Source organism: Mandrillus leucophaeus, unplaced genomic scaffold, assembly GCF_000951045.1.
Source record: "Mandrillus leucophaeus isolate KB7577 unplaced genomic scaffold, Mleu.le_1.0 Scaffold17, whole genome shotgun sequence".
Taxonomy (NCBI): Eukaryota; Metazoa; Chordata; class Mammalia; order Primates; family Cercopithecidae; genus Mandrillus; species Mandrillus leucophaeus.
The window spans coordinates 4,562,441-4,579,489 of NW_012101698.1; positions in this window are offsets into that span (position 1 = coordinate 4,562,441).

The following is a 17,049-nucleotide window of genomic DNA, read 5'->3' on the forward strand; positions in this document are numbered from 1 at the left end:
CACAGTCACAGAACACAAGCATACCATTTAGCCTGCCCCTGGGAGTGATGGGGCGGGCAGTTGTCTGAGAAGGGCGCGGTGGTAGGCGGCTTCTGAAATGCCTCCCAGTGATCCCGACCTACTGGTATCCACACCTCTGTATAATCCCCACCCCTTAAGTAAGGGCTGGACCTGGTAACTCACTTCTAATGAACCAACTCTGCCAATAGCGAGGAGCTGTCACTTCCAAAAATAGGTTACAATAGACCATGACTTCCATTTTGCACAAACTCTTTCTCTCTGGTTCTTCTTGTTCACTTGCTCTGAGAAGGCAAGCTGATGTGTGTGCCCTGGGGAGAGGTCCATGTGGCAAGGGACAGAGGATGGCCTCTGGCCTAGTGCCAGCGAGGGACTAAATCCTGCTAACAACCAAGGAGAGAGATTGGGAGTAGACCCTTCCCCACTCCAGCCTTGAGATGGCTGCAGCCTTGCCTGTCATCTTGATAGTAGCCTCAAGAGAGACTGTGAGGTAGAGGCACCCTGCTAAGCCATGCACAGATTCCTGACCCACAGAAGCTGTGAGATAACAGATGTTGTTTTAAGCCACTGAGTTTTACCCCACCGTTCCAGAAATCCTGCTCCTAAGCTACTAAATGTTGGAGCAATTTGTTATGCAGCAATAGATAACTAATACACGTATTTCATGATTGGAGAGACTCTGAGGTCAGATGCCAGTGTATTGTCCTTGCTTTGTCATGTACCAGCTGTGGTCTTGTGCAAGTCATGGAACCTATTCAAGCCACATTCTCCTCTGTAAAGTAGAGATAATAATAACAATATGGTTGCTGTGAGGACTAAATGAGATAATATAAGCCCAGTGCTTCCACTTAGTTTAGGTATATTAATATTGACTAATTAAAATGAATATTAGCAGTATCAGTAAAGCTTAGCTACTGTTAGTGAGCTGTCACAGCTCTTCTAGCCCTACACATTTGGGTCATTGGTGCCTGAGTTCCATCTTCAAAGAAATCTGGAGAATTTTGTGCTCCTTACAGAAATGATATGGAAAGAAACATAAAATATCCAAAAATCTTGAAGCAAATGGCTATTTAACTACTAAATATAGAGAACTATTTTCATTTAACTCATTTTGGTCATACAGCAAAGAACCATTGCATATCGTGGAGAAGACAGATAGAAATTGACCTAGTGCTCTCAGATTTGAAATATAAAAAATAATTTGAGTTGATGGAATAAAATTTGTTTTTGTAGTTTCCTCCCACAGCAAGGCATCTGACAACTTTCTGCTGCCAATTATTTTGTGTATGGAAATACCAGCGCGCTGTGCAGGTGGCAATCCACCACAGAGATGAGCCTGAAGATGAGGGGCACAGGCGTCGTCACTGGCACTTTCAAGGTTTCTGCCTTCTGAGGCCAAAGCCCATGATGTCAAGGGTTTGATGGGATTTGCTTATTAATTCCAAGCACAAATGCTCAGTGCCTGTGTTTTCACTCCTCCTTGGGATGTTGTCTTTCTACCACTGGGAGCTGTAGACCTTGTTTGGTAGTGAGAGAGGCTAGATTTGCAGATCCCCTACCCCACCTCACCTTCATCCTTTCACTGCTCCAGCCCAAGGCCACTGTTGGAGCCCAGAGTTCCTACCTGCCATGGCTGTGTGTTCGTTCCAGGAGCCAGGAGCTCAGCCTACCGGCCCCCTCTTCTCCATCCATTCACACCACTGTGCCTGTTCCTTCCTGAGCCTGGCTGCTGGGGGTGAGGGTGGTGTAGGTAGCTTCCTTGGCTTCCCTACTTTTCCTGTCTTAAAGTCAGGCACAACAGAAGCCCTTTCTGTGTGAAAAGCAGCATTACTCCTTGCTGAAAACAAAGGGCAGCGGAAAGGTTGAATGAGAAGTATGGTGGGCAGGTACCCTTTACAAAAAAATACCAAGTCCCCTGAGGACAGACTGCCTCTGCTATGAAGCTGGGTGCTTCTGGGGTCTGGTGGGGGTCACTGCATTTCATCTCCCTCACCCCAACCCTGTCTCTAAGGATGTTAGAAGAAAATTGGCAGTATGTGTGTGTATGTGTGTGTGTGTGTGTGTATATATATATATGCCTATAGGCATATATATATGTTTTTGCTTCCTGAATGAAATAAACCAATTAAAAAAATTAATGAAATAAACCAATTAAAAAAATTAATGAAATAAACCAATTAAAAAATTACTTAATGAAATAAACCAATTTAAAAAATTACTCAATGAAATAAACCAATTAAAAAAGTTACCAGTAACAACTAGAAAAGGAAAGAGGCGATCCTTTTGCTATAAACTGAAAAGTGTCCAATAAGAAAAGCAGGAGATTTTAGTGTGACTTAATGCAGCCCCTCTTCCTACAAGATGATGCAAAAGGAAGTGAATTGCAAAACCTTGAAAATTCTCACCAATACCCCCTGATTTGGATAGAAGCAGACAAAGTTGGGAGTAGGGGCTTAGAAAAAAGTCAAAGAAATCTTCCTAAGTGCAGAGGCTCCTATGTGTGGTTTCAATACTTCCTGACTCAATTCAAATTGAGCCAGGAAAAACCCCAAAATGTTACCATCTTCCAGGACCCGGTGCTGAATCTGGGGACTGATTTGAAGCCTGAGAATACCCCCACTCCGTGAGAAGAGGGAGTACCCCAAACTGGACATCAGCAAAACGTTAGAAGAGAGAGTAAGCCCAGTACCATACCAAAGGCTGCAGAAAGGTTGCCAAGCTCTTTCCAAGTTCCTGTCCCCAGGCATTAAAATAGTATCTGGAAGGGAAAAAAGACCCCAGGTAAGGTTGAGAGGGTTTCACTGAGAATCACTTTTCTTTTTGTCAGAGCCAAAAGAAAAACTGAACAGAGCTGTCTGCTTGAAGCATGAGCAAGACGAAAAGAAGCAATGTGGTAACTAAGCAAGCATTTTGCAGGAAAATACAATGAAAGCAAAGACTTAAATGAGCATGGCAGGCATAAAACAGAGGACAGACTGCAAGAAACAATAACCCAAGGAACCTAGGAAAAGTTTCTTGCAATTGCTTTGAGCTGCAGAGGAAATTATTAAAAACATGAATTCAATAAGACAAGAGCCAAAACCAAATCAAAACAAAACCCAAATACTTCAGTGATGAAATTCAACAAACCAAAAGAGAAACAGAGAGGCCAAAGAAAGAAGAATGAATGCAACACTCATTCCCAGGCAATCATGGAGCAACTGCTGCAAACCTATGGGAGAAAGAAAGTATAAATGTCCTTTGGGGATAAAGGCAATAGGAGACATTTATTTTTATTTTTTAAGGCAGAGTCTTGCTCTGTCACCCAGGCTAGAATGCAGTTGCATGTTCATAGCTCACCGCAGCCTCGACCTCCAGCGCTTAAGTAATACTCTCACCTCAGCCTCCTGAGTAGCTGGGACTACAGGCACGCACCAGCATGCCTGGTTAATTTTGTTTATATTTTGCAGAGATGAGGTCTCACTATGTTGCCCAGGCTGGTCTTGAACTCCTGAGCTCAAGCTATTCTCCTGGCATGGCCTCCCAAAGTGCTGGGATTATAGGTGTGATCCACCATGCCTGGCCAACAGGGGACATTTTAAGCTTGCCCAAACTTGGCATCTATGAACCCTCTTGAAAAAAGGCAACAGTCTTGAAACCATATATATATATATTTTAAAGCATAAATAGAGAAACCATAGAGCCCTTTTACTAAAGGACTCAAAGTGAATCAACTTTTATATATGATGACAAAAAGATGTGCATCTGCACAACTGGGAGAATGAGTTACCGTCTCATTCCGGTCCCAAACAGTTGACTGTGGGAGGCTATGGGTGGAAGAGGTGTTTGGAACTGAAATTCAATTTTAACTCCATTTGAGAAGCTAATGAGGCATCCCAGGGAAGATGTTGAATAGGTAGTTGGATGTAAGAGACTAGAAGTTAGAAGACGGGTCTGGGATGAAGATATACATTTGGGAGTCACAGACATACAGGTGGTATTTAAGGCTTGAGAGTGGATGAGATCACTCAAGGGGTGAGTGTAGAGAAGAAGGCCAAGGAATAAGCCTTTGTTCCCTCCAATATTAAGAAATCGGGCAGAAGAGGAGGAATGAGCGAAGAAGACTGAGGTGGAAAGTCAGTGAGGATGGAGGAAAACCAGAAGAGGGTGGCATCTGGAAGGCCAAGTGAAGGATGGATATCAAGGAGAAATGCCATCAGCTGTGTCAACTGTGGCTGAAAGATCAAAGTAAGGTGAGACCTGAGAATTATCCACTGCTTTTAGCAATGCAGAAGTCACGGGTGACCTTGACAAGAGTGTTTCAGTGGAGCTGTCTAGTTGAAAGCCTGCGTGGAGGGAGTTTAAGAGAGAGAGTTGGAGAGGAATTGGAGCAGTAAATATAGACAAGTTTTTCAAGAAGTTTTGCTGCAAATGGGGCAGAGAAATAGGTGATAGCTGGCTGGGGTGGTGGGGTCGAGATTATTATTATTATTATTTTTTGAGACGGAGTCTCACTCTGTTGCCCAGGCTGGAGTGCAGCGGCGCGATCTCGGCTCACTACAAGCTCCGCCTCCCGGGGTCACGCCATTCTCCTGCCTCAGCCTCCTGAGTAGCTGGGACTACAGGCGCCCGCCACCTCACCCGGCTAATTTTTTGTATTTTTAGTAGAGACGAGGTTTCACCGTGTTAGCCAGGATGGTCCCCATCTCCTGACTTTGTGATCCGCCCGCCTTGGCCTCCTAAAGTGCTGGGATTACAAGCGTGAGCCACCGCGCCGGGCCGAGATAATTATTTTTTTAAGATGGAACTGGATGTGGTGACTGAGGCTAAGAGGGGTGATTTCTAATTCTGTTAGGCAATTGCCCCAGCTAATTCTAGCCTCAGTGATGAGCTCTGGATTGGAAAAATAAACTTGAGGATCATCATTATATTTAAAATTGCCTAGAGATGGCCCAGTGCAGTGGCTCATGCCTGTAATCGTAGCACTTTGGGAGGCCAAGGCAGGGGGATCGAGCTTAGGAGTTCAAGAGCAGCCTGGGCAACATGGCGAAACCCTGTCTCTACAAAAAATACAAAAATGAGCTGGGCGTGGTGGCGTGTACCTGTAGTCTCAGCTACTTGGAAGACTGAGGTCTCAGCTACTTGGAAGACTGGGGGTCGCTTGAGCCTGGGAGGCAGAGGTGACCTGGAGGCGGAGGTTGCAGTGAGGTTGAGCCGCTGCACTCCAGTCTGGGTGACAGAGCCAGACCCTGTCTCAAAAAAAAAAAAAAAAAAAAAAAAAAAAAAAAAATGCCTAGAGATGAGATGATATGTCCTAGGGGAGCATGTAGACTAAGAGTCGAGGGCCTAGCAGAGAACTCTGAAGATACAGATTTTTAAGAAATAGGCAGTTATTTGTTAAAAATCTGCATCTTCAGAGTGTTGGGGGCATGGTTTCCTCGTATGGTCATTCAGGCTTCTTTGTAGGTCACAAAGCCAACAAAGAAGCCTAAAGGAGAATGACCACAGGAGGAAAATCAGGAGATCATGTTGTCATGAGAACCGTGGAAGAGAATGTTTCATTTCAACAGGGTTGACGAGCACCAGAGATTTAGTAAAGAGCAAAGAATTCTAAGGTGGATGTAACACCACAGGAAGTTATTTGGGATCTTAAATGAGAATGTTTCAGGAATATAATGGAGGAGAAGCAGATTTGTCACTAGTTGAGAAATTATTGGAAGATGATGAACTGGAGTCGGCAAACACAGAACCCTTTAAGAACTTTACTGTGAAGGAGGTAGAGGGAGAGAAAGGGCAACAACTGGAGGAGGAGAGACTTATTTTCAAGATGGTAGAGCTATGCATGACTAAATGTTGATGGAAGGTTTCCAGGAGAAAAAGAGAGAAGGAAAGAGGGGAGCATGGGGAGAGGAAGGCAGGGGAGGAAAGAGGAAGGCAGGAGGGGAGAAAGAACTCTGAAACTTCCTCCACATATAAAATAACAAACTATCTGAAATCAGTTGGAACAAATATGGAAATGGACTGAGCTTGCTGACATCACAGCCTGAATTTCCACTGCATACTTTCCCATCAGGAAGTCTAAAGCATGAACTGCGCATGCCCAAGGGACTTTCCAGCCCTCCCCTTTTATTCCACCAATCACCGGCTAATCCTAGAATCCACCCCCAAACAGTTTCTAATGCAATTACTGCCTCAAAGCCAGCAAAAGAAGACAGATTTGAGCTGGACTACTCTCTTCTCGTCTGTCAACTTGTAATAAAAGCCATTCTCTTCTCAAACACCCAGTATCACAGTATTGGCTTCTAACACACTGAGCATCGAGCCACTTTTTCCTGGTAACAAGAGAATGTTCAACAAAGAAAAAGAAACTAGACATGCAAGAGTGTCTATTTATCATCTTCTACAGCAAGCGTCCACAAATAAGGGTCCACGAGCCAAATCCAGCCCACTGCCTGTTTTCGCCATAAAGTTTGATTGCAATCCAGCCACACCCACTTGTTTACACATTGTCCATGGCTGCCCTACAGCTACATCAGAGTTGAGTGGTTGTGACAGAGACCTTATGATCTGCAAAGATGAAAGGTTTAGTATCCGGCCCTTTACAGAGAATTTTGTCAATCCCTGTTCTATAGGAAAGATGAGAAGGTTTTGGAGAAAGGGCAACCTTCAGAAAAATCCAACTTCTGAGTCTGTTTCCTTTTCTGCAAAATAAGGACACCATTCATTAAATCAGTCTTTCATTTCACAAACATTTATTGATTGCTACTATGTGCCAGAAGCTGGGAGTGCAGAGATCAATAAGATCTAGCCCTGTCCTTTCAAAGCCCATGGTCTAGTAGGAGAGATAGATGGATAAACAAATGGTTGGAATACTTAGAGCTAAATTCTATGTGCATGCTGTGCAGATGAAGGGGAGGCATTTTACCTGGCTTGGATGGGGCTGGTAAGGAATCACTGGCATATGAGGTTGCTATGGCTGAGAATGAAGTCAGTCAGTGATTAGTATGGCACGAGTAAACCTCAAAGAGAATTAAAGAGGAAGAATTCTGCAAAGCACTAAGATAGAAGGGCTAAGGGGAGGGGACTGAGAAAGAGCAGTGACAGAAGTAGAAGGGGAATAAAGAACGTGTTCCTGGTTGATTTTAGAAATGTAGCACCCTACCTTCCAAAAAAGAACAGATTTTTTTTCCAGAGCAGCTAACATTTATCAGATACTGGCTAAGTGCAAGAATCTGTTCTGTACTTTACATTCATTTGGTAATCCTCAATACAAGCTGGTGGGAGGGGGATGTCTTCCTAACCCAGGGTTATACAGCTAGTAGGTGAAATATCAATGGAACACACGTAGGGCACCACTCCATCACTCTGCCCTTGACACACCTCCCTAGCTGATCATTGCCCCCCCTGCTGAGTCTAGATGTAGCTTCACAATGTATCTCAACAGAGCTTTCTGGGCAGCCACCATCAATCAGTTAGAGTTGGCCCCTGAGATGAAATCTATTTGTTATCCCTTGTCTTAATGCATACACAAGCACTTTGTTAAGTACAAAGCGCCCCTCACCTAAAAATGTGGTATTACTATTACTATTGATTGTTAATAAAATTAAACAAAATAAAAACCTAATAACGATATGATAACATGTGCGTCATTCAACCCAGATGTTTCAGAATCTGGAATATATTTTGGCAATGTAAACATAACACAAATAAACAACTGATCTTTTGTAGGTTCTTTATAATCTTTTCAAATTGAGTCTGGGATGCATACTCATTCCTGGAAATCATTCCTACATGTAATTTAACCGAGCAAATAAGGAATAAGGAATTTCTAAAATGTATGAGAGATTGAATGGATTTAGGAATGGGGCAGATAGCCCCCTTTATTATGTTTAACATTTTAAGGAAATATTTCAAACATTCAGTAAAGAGAAAAGTATAACACCCATGTATTCACTACCTAGATTTTAAAAGTAGACATCCCTCAGTATCCATGAGGGATTTGTTTCAGGTCAGGACCCCTATACCAGCATACTAAAATCCATGGATGCTCAAGTCCTTTATATAAAATAGTGGAGTATTTGCATATAACCAATGCACTTCCTCCCATATACTTTCAGTCATCTCTAGATTACTTGTAATACCTAATACGATGTAAATACTGTGCAACTGGTTGCTATGCTGTATTGTTTAGGGAATAATGATAAGAAAAAGAGTCTGTACATGTTCACTACAGATGTGACATGGATTTTTTCCTCCGAATATTTTCTGTGATTGGCAGAATCCACAGATGTAGAAGCCAGAGATACAGAGGGCCATCTGTACTAGCATTCTGCCATTGCATCAGAGATTAATGAAAAGAATACAATTATTACAGATACAGTTGGTGTTCATTTTATGCCTCCTTCCCATCCTGAATTCTCTCCTTCTCCCTGGAGGTTACCACTCTTCAGAGGGTGGTGTGTATCCCCTTCATTCATGTTTTTATATTTTTACTATATTTATATAAATGAACACTAAACAGAATTGTTTCACATGTTTTTAAACATTACAAAAATGCTAAGGCAATGTAAAACTGTTCTGCAACTTGCCTTTATCATTCCATGCTATATTTTTGAAATGCCTTTGTGTTGATTCCTGTGTTCATTCATTTTATAGCCTGTCTTCTTTCTATTCTTTGAAACCTGCCCGAATTGTTGAAGACAGAAAGCAGATATATCTGACAGCTTTTCTGTAGCAGATATGAAATCATTTGGCCTCAATTGTTTTCTGTTTTTTCCCTTTTTCTTTCTTAGTCTCTCCCCTCCCCTTTCCTCTTCTGCTCTATTAAGGATTTTGAATATAAAAGGAAATAGCAGGAGAGAGAAAACTCTACATGGAGGGTCTGAATTTAGCACCCTATCTTCCAAAAAAAGAAAGGACTTTTTTTTTTTGGAGCAGCTAGCATTTATCAGATACAAGTGAAGTGCAAGAATCTGTTCTAAGCACTTTACATTTATTTGGTAATCTTCAATACAACCTGGTGGACAGAGGTGTCTTCCTAGCCCAGGGTAAGCAGTGATTTTAACCCGAGCATTGAGATGCCAGAGCTGATGTCCTTCCCTATTTAAAATAAAAAGTCATATTGATCCCAGCCTCCCGCAGTGTTAGGCAAACTATGAACAGCGAGAGTCCCCAGGGCTAGTGCTTTAACAATTTTGGGTATTGATTCCACTACTAAATTAAGTATCATAACGAATGCTAATAATGAATAATAATGAAGTAGGTACTTGAAAATCCACAGGGCTGGGTGTTACCTCAGTTCAATTTTCTCACCTGAACTTTCGCCACCCGTTGATTTCCAACTCCCCTCTGGATATTTCCATTTGACTACACCATGACTGTTTCTAACTCTGTAAGCACCAAGCTTAGTTATTTCTTTCCCTCTTGACCATTTCTTATTGCAGCAGATCTGGTGCCTCAGTCTGCCTTCCACGGTCTTCTGTACCATGGTTCCTCAATACCCACTAAAGACTGAATCCCACCACCCTCCCAAATTCATATGTTAAGGTCCTAATCCCCAATGTGATGGTATTTGGAAATGGGGCCTTTGAGAGGTAATTAGGTTTAGGTGAAGCCAGGAGGATGGGGTCCTCATGATGGGATTGGTGCCCTTCTTGAAGAAGAGACAAGAGAGCTTGCTTTCTCTCCACCATGTGAGAATACAGCAAGAAACTGGCCATCTGCAAGCCAGTAAGAGAGCCTCGATCCCGAACTTCCAATCTCCCAAACTTGAGAAAATAAATTTCTGATGTTTAAGCTACACTCTCTGGTATTTTGTTGTAACAACCTGATGTGGTTTGGTTCTGTGTCCCCACCTAAATCTCACTTTGAATTGTAATTGACAGAGCAGGAGTATCGCCATCTTGGACAAGGACTGTCATTTAAAAATTCACCTTAATCCTTGAGGAATCGCCATACTGTTTTCCATAATGGTTGAACTAGTTTACAATCCCACCAACAGTGTAAAAGTGTTCCTATTTCTCCACATCCTCTCCAGCACCTGTTGTTTCCTGACTTTTTAATGATTGCCATTCTAACTGGTGTGAGATGGTATCTCATTGTGGTTTTGATTTGCATTTCTCTGATGGCCAGTGATGATGAGCGTTTTTTCATGTGTCTGTTGGCTGTATGAATGTCCTCTTTTGAGAAATGTCTGTTCATATCCTTTGCCCACTTTTCTATGGGGTTGTTTGTTTTTTTCTTGTAAATTTGTTTGAGTTCTTTGTAGGTCGATTCCTCAAGGATCTAGAACTAGAAGTACCATATGACCCAGCCATCCCATTACTGGGCGTATACCCAAAGGATTATAAATCATGCTGCTATAAAGACACATGCACACGTATGTTTATTGCGGCACTATTCACAATAGCAAAGACTTGGAATCAACCCAAATGTCCATCAGTGACAGACTGGATTAAGAAAATGTGGCACATATACACCATGGAATACTATGCAGCCATAAAAAAGGATGAGTTTGTGTCCTTTGTAGGGACATGGATGCAGCTGGAAACCATCATTCTCAGCAAACTGTCGCAAGAACAGAAAACCAAACACCGCATGTTCTCACTCATAGGTGGGAACTGAACAATGAGATCACTTGGACTCGGGAAGGGGAACATCATACACCGGGGCCTATCATGGGGAGGGGGGAGGGGGGAGGGATTGCATTGGGAGTTATACCTGATGTAAATGACGAGTTGATGGGTGCTGACGAGTTGGTAAGTGCAGCATGCCAACATGGCACAAGTATACATATGTAACAAACCTGCACATTATCCACATGTACCCTAAAACTTAAAGTATAATTAAAAAAAAAAGAAAAAGAAAAAATAAATAAATAAATAAATAAAAGAAAAAAAAATTCACCTTAATACAAAACCGCCTAAATCCAAAGGCCATCAACCTAATGGCTAAGGTCAGCATGACCATAAACCACAAATAACATCTCCAACCAGAAACATTCCAAACTCCTCCCCGATCAGAAACATGCTAGCCCCAAGATAAGCGCCCTCTGGCCAGGAAGATGCCAGCCTCGAGATAACTCCCCTCTGGCCAGGAAGATGTCAGCCCCAAGATAACAGAAACATTCCAATCCCACCATAAACTTCTCCCCCCACCCAAAGAAACATTCCAAGCTTGTGATAAACCCCCTCACCCTAAAACCAATTTATACTCTTAGTCGGTAAGAGAAAGTACTCTTGACCGAAATCAACCAGAAACCCCCTCAGGTTTTTTCTCTAAAATAAACCTGTCTTTGACGGTTAAGCCTTGTTTCATATTTTTTTCCCTCTTTCTTTAACTCTTAAAGTAATAATCTCCACATGTTGTGGGAGAGATCTGGTGGGAGGTAATTTAATTATGGGGGGCAGGTTTTTCCCATGCTGTTCTCATGACAGCAAATAAGTCTCATGAGATCTGATGGTTTTATAAAGGGGAGTTCCCTTGCACAATCTCTCTTGCCTGCTGCCATGTAAGACGTGCCTTTGCTTCTTCTTTGCCTTCTGCCATGATTGTGAGGCCTCCCCAGCCATGTGGATCTGTGAGTCCATTAAACCTCTTTCCTTTATAAATTACCCAGTCTCAGCTATGTCTCTATTAGCAGCATGAGAACAGACTAATACACAGCCCAAGCTAAGACACTATATATAGCACCTAAGCCACCTATTTAGCATTTAAACGTATTAACTTTCCATCCCTTTCCTGCAAATCTACATTACCTGTCCCCTTGCCTGTTTTTTCTCTCATGTTATTTTCCTGAACTAGGCTGGCACTCCCCTTCCCCACGTAACTTCACCATTAAAAGGACAGAAATTAAAGTTCATTTTTCCTTAGTCTTTCCTATATTTTCCCTACTAACTTCACATTCTTTTTTGAGATGGAGTCTCACTCTGTTGCCCAGACTGGAGTGCAGTGGCATGATTCTGGCTCACTGCAAGCTCCGCCTCCTGGGTTCACACCATTCTCCCACCTCAGCCTCCCGAGTAGCTGGGACTACAGGTGCCCGCCACTGCACCCAGCTAATTTTTAAAATATTTTTAGTAGAGGGGTTTCACCGTGTTAACCAGGATGGTCTCGATCTCCTGACCTCGTGTGAGCCAGGATGGTCTCAACCTCCTGACCTCGTGATCCGCCCGCCTCAGCCTCCCAAAGTGCTGGGATCACAGGCATGAGCCACCACGCCCTGTGCCCAAGCTTTCATTATTTTTAGAAATGCTATTTATTGCTAAACATCTTGTGTCTGCAATGAAATGATAAACTCTTCAAGGGTGGGCCACATATTGCATTCTTCTTTCACGTAACAGTGTTTCCCAATATTTTTAAATGTCTGAGCCCATCTCATAGCAATACACATTCTCTTTTTTTTTTCTGTTCTTTTTATTATTATTTAAGTTTTGAGATACATGTGCAGGTTTGTTACATAGGTATATATGTGCCATGGTAGTTTGCTGCACCCATCAACCCATTATCTACATTAGGTGCAATACACATTCTCTATTACACTCTTACGATGTTTTCTTCAAAAGTCATATTGGTCATTTTTGCATGAAAGAAAATAAAGAAGTGTGTATTAGTCTGCCCTGACTGCCATAACAAAATATCACAAGACACAGCGACTTAAACAACAGGAATTTATTTTCTCACAGTTCTAGGGGCTACAAGTCCAAGATCAAAGATCCAAGTGCTGGCAGGGCTGGCTTCTAGTGAGGCTTCTCTTCCTGGCTTGCAGACAGCCGCCTTCTTGCTATGTCCTCACATGGCCTTTCCTCCGTGTGTGTGGAGAGAGAGAGAGAGAGAGAGGGGGAGAGAGAGAGAGAGAGGGAGAGGGAGGGGGGGAGAGAGAGAGAGAGAGAGAGAGAGAGAGAGAGATTGAGATTGAGATTTCTGGTGTCTGTTCCTCTTTTTATAAGGGCATCAGTCCTATCAGGTTAGGGCCCCACCCTTAGAATCTTTGTAACCTTAATTGCCTCCTTTAAGGCCATAGCTCCAAATCCATTCAGGAGTTAGAACTTCAACAGAAGCATTTGGTGGGGGGCACAATTCAGTCCATAAAAAACTAATTTAAGTAAAAATATATTTGGGGTCAGCATATTATTAATGACTGTATTATAAATCTTATTTTAAGATTAATCTTAAACATAATCTTTAATGACATTTATAACATATAAAATACACTTTAGGTTTTCCCCAACTTAATGACTCACACTGTTTAGTTAACTTTAAATTCACTATATAAGAAAAAAACATGAATTACTGAGAAATAAATTTTAAGAAAGACATTTCACATTGAATTTTAGTCCTGAATGTATAAAGTGCAAAATGAAGTTTAATTGTGTGTTACAGCATTAAAAGTAGACAAAAACTTTCATGACCTGATATTTAGAATTCTTGTATTTACCCTTACAGATCAATTAATTTGTTTTCATAACTTTTGCTTCTAAATACTAAGAAAAAAGATTCAGGCTGCTGCTTACAAGCACTTTCCCACAAATACCACAATGTAGGTGTTTACCCAATAGTATAACACATGAATTGGTTATAATTTTTACTATATTTTATCTTAACATTGTGTTTTGATATCATAAGTGCTGTGTGAAAATTTTGATCAGAATGCTATATAAAGATCTAGTGAAGGGCTGGGTGTGGTGGCTCATGCCTAGAATCTCAGCACTTTGGGAGGCCCAAGCGAGACGATCCCTTGAGTCCAGGAGTTTGAGGTGGCAGTGAGCTATGGTGGTACCACTGCACTCCAGCCTGGGCAACAGAGCAAGACCCTGTCTCAAGGAAGAAGGAAGGAGGAAGGAAGGAAAGAAGGAAGGAAGGGAGGGAGGGAGGGAGGGAAAATAAAGAAAGGAAGAAAGCAAAAAAAAAAAAAGGAAAGGAAAGGAAAAGAGAAGAGAAGAGAAAAGAAAAGAAAGAGAAAAGAAAAAGAAAGAAAGAAAGAAAGAAAGAGATCTAATGAAGCTCTTAAGGGAGACTGGAAGAATTATCAAGTTCAAAATTCATATCAACTTCTGAATTTCAACATTAGTGTTCCCTTAGGAGCACTGTCTTTGCTGCCTTTAACCAGTGGTTCATTCTATGCAGCAAGAAGAGAGTAAATGGAACACCAGGTGACAAAGAATAGGAACAATTTAAGATTGTATAATAGCCAAAACCAATGCTGTGTGGTGTTCCACTGAATCAGACAAATAGATCAAACAAATGAGCTATAAGAACATTCCTCTTGTCTCCACCAAGTCTGATGCTGTTCACTCAATGCTCACTCAGAGCTCTTTTTTATATGTTAATGGGAAATACTAGACACATACAACAGCATGGATAAATATTTAACTGAATCTAAAGGGGCTGGAAACAAAAAGGCCTAAGCTGTAATGATTGAATTTATATAAAATTCTGGAATAGGTAGAACTAAACTATGGTGATAGAAAACAGATAGGTGGGTACTTCTTGAAGGTGGGAGATGGATTGGGATGGAGCGCAAGGAAACTTTCTGGAATATTTAATAAGCATTTGTCAAAAGGACAAATTAATGCTTATTAATTAATAAGCATTTGTCAAATAGGACACTTAAGATCTGAGCATTTCACTGTATATATGTACACCTCAAAAAACTGAAATATAAAAACAACAACAAGAAAACAAAACAAACAAACAAATAGAAAACAAAGAAAAGAAGAAAAGGCAACCAACCAGTGAGTCTGGAAGATCATTTTCTTTCAGTTTTTCAGTGGTTTCTCTCCATCGTCCCTAACACGTTTTCAGTCTTTTTCATTTTAGCCATTCTGGTGGGTGTGCAATGGTATCTTATTGTGGTTTTGGTTTGCATTTTCCTAAAGACTAATGAGGTTTAACACCTTTTCATATGTTTATAGGCCTTTTCGATATATCTTTTTGAAGTGTCTGTCCATTTTTCTTTCTTTCTTTCTTTCTTTTTTTTTTTGAGACAGAGTCTTGCTCTGTCATCTAGGCTGGAGTGCAGTGGTGTGATCTTGGCTGACTGCAACCTCTGCCTCCCGAGTTCAAGAGATTCTCTTGCCTCAGCCTCCAGAGTAGCTGGGTTTACAGGTGCCCACCACCAAGCCCAGCTAATTTTTAAAAATATTTTTAGTAGAGATGGGGTTTTGCCATGTTGGCCAGGCTGGTCTCTAACTCCTGACCCCAAGTCGTCTGCCCACCTCAGCCTCCCGAAGTGCTGGGATTACAGGAGTGAGCCACCACAGCCAGCCTCTGTCTATTTTTCTACTGTATAAATATATGTAGTTATACACACAGACACACACACACAGACACACACACATCTTCTCCCACTCTGTAGGTTGCCTTTTCACTCTCAATGGTGTCTTTTGATGAATAGATATTTTTAGTTTTAATATAGTTCAATTTATACATTTTTCCTTTATGATTAGTGTTTTGTGTCCTGTTATAAACTTTTTGACTACTTCAAGGTTGCAAAGATGTTCTTTTACGTTTTCTTATTAACTTTTAAAATACAGACTGACAATCCAAATGAAATGTATTTTTGTTTATGATGTGAGGAGTGTCCAAATACAATTTTTTTTCCGTAGAGAGATGCAAATGACCTAGCACTATTTTGTGAAAAAATAATCTTTTCTCCATCGGTCCATGTTCTGTAAGACTTGTAAAAAATGAATTTTACATTTATGTCTAATATCTGTTTACACAAATGGTTAAAAACTCTACATATAGTTCTAATATTCTTCTATTTTCACGCAATACTGTTGACACATATAGCCTATTAATGGCTGCATATAATGCATATATGTGCATTGTATAGATGTACTGTAAATAATTAATTCTCTTAAAGTAAGCATTTAGAGTATTTCCATTTGGCTACGTTATTGAGATGCTGAAATGAACACTTTGTCCAAAGTGAGTGCCAGTTGTTTAATTATCTCCTAAGGATAAATTGCTAGGAGGAGGAATTGCTGGATTAAAATGCATGTCTTCTTTTTTTTCCGAGACAGAGTCTCGCACCGTCACCCGGGCTGGTATGCAGCGGCGTGATATCGGCTCGCTCCAACCTCAGCCTCCGGGGTTCAAGCCATTCTGCTGCCTCAGCCTCCCGAGTAGCTAAGATTCCAGGCGCCCGCCACCACGCCGGGCTGATTTTTTGTATTTTTAGTAGAGACGGGTTTCACTATGTTGGTCAGGCTGGTCTTGGACTCCTGACCTCGTGATCCGCCCGCCTCGGCCTCTCAAAGTGCTGGGATTACAGGCGTGAGCCACCACGCCCGGCCAAAATGCATGTCTCTTTTTAACGTTTGCTTTAACGTCTCTTTAACGTTGCTAGGCGGCGTGGCTCACGCCTGTAATCCCAGCACTTTGGGTGGCTGAAGCCAACGGATCGCTGGAGTCCAGGAGTTCCAAACGAGCCTGGGTAAGATGGGGAGATGCCATCTCTCTAGGAGGATCTCTTGAGCCCGGGGAATTTGAGGCTGTAGTGAGCCGAGATTGAGCCACTGCACACCAGCCTGGATGAGAGTGAGACCTTGTTTCAATAAACAAAGTTTGCCTTCCGTAAGGTTTATAATAACGTTTTTCTTCCATCCGCAGATATTAACCTGTTTCCCCACAGTCTCACCAACAGTGGCCATTACCAATGTTTTACATCTTTGCTAAACCGAGTAAAAAGAAAACTTACTGTTTTCATTTCCATTCTTGTCTAATAATAGTTTAAACAGCTTTGTATATCCTTACTATTTGTTTAACTTTTTTGTTTTTTGGGAGGCCAGTTCTAATCTTTGCTCATTTTCCTTCTGGGGTTGTTGGCCTTTTTCTTACTGGCTTATTAAGGAACATAATTAATATATATTATGTCATGTATATATAAACAATCTTATCTCGCAGTTCCCTAGTTTGGCTTTTAACCTCCTATTGTCTTTTGAGCTGCAGTTTTAACCCAGTCTGTATAGGAACTAACATCTGTCCAGAAGCGCCTGAAAGCCTTTGGGGCCAGCGGCCAGTAGGCGGAACCAGCACGTCCTGACAGAT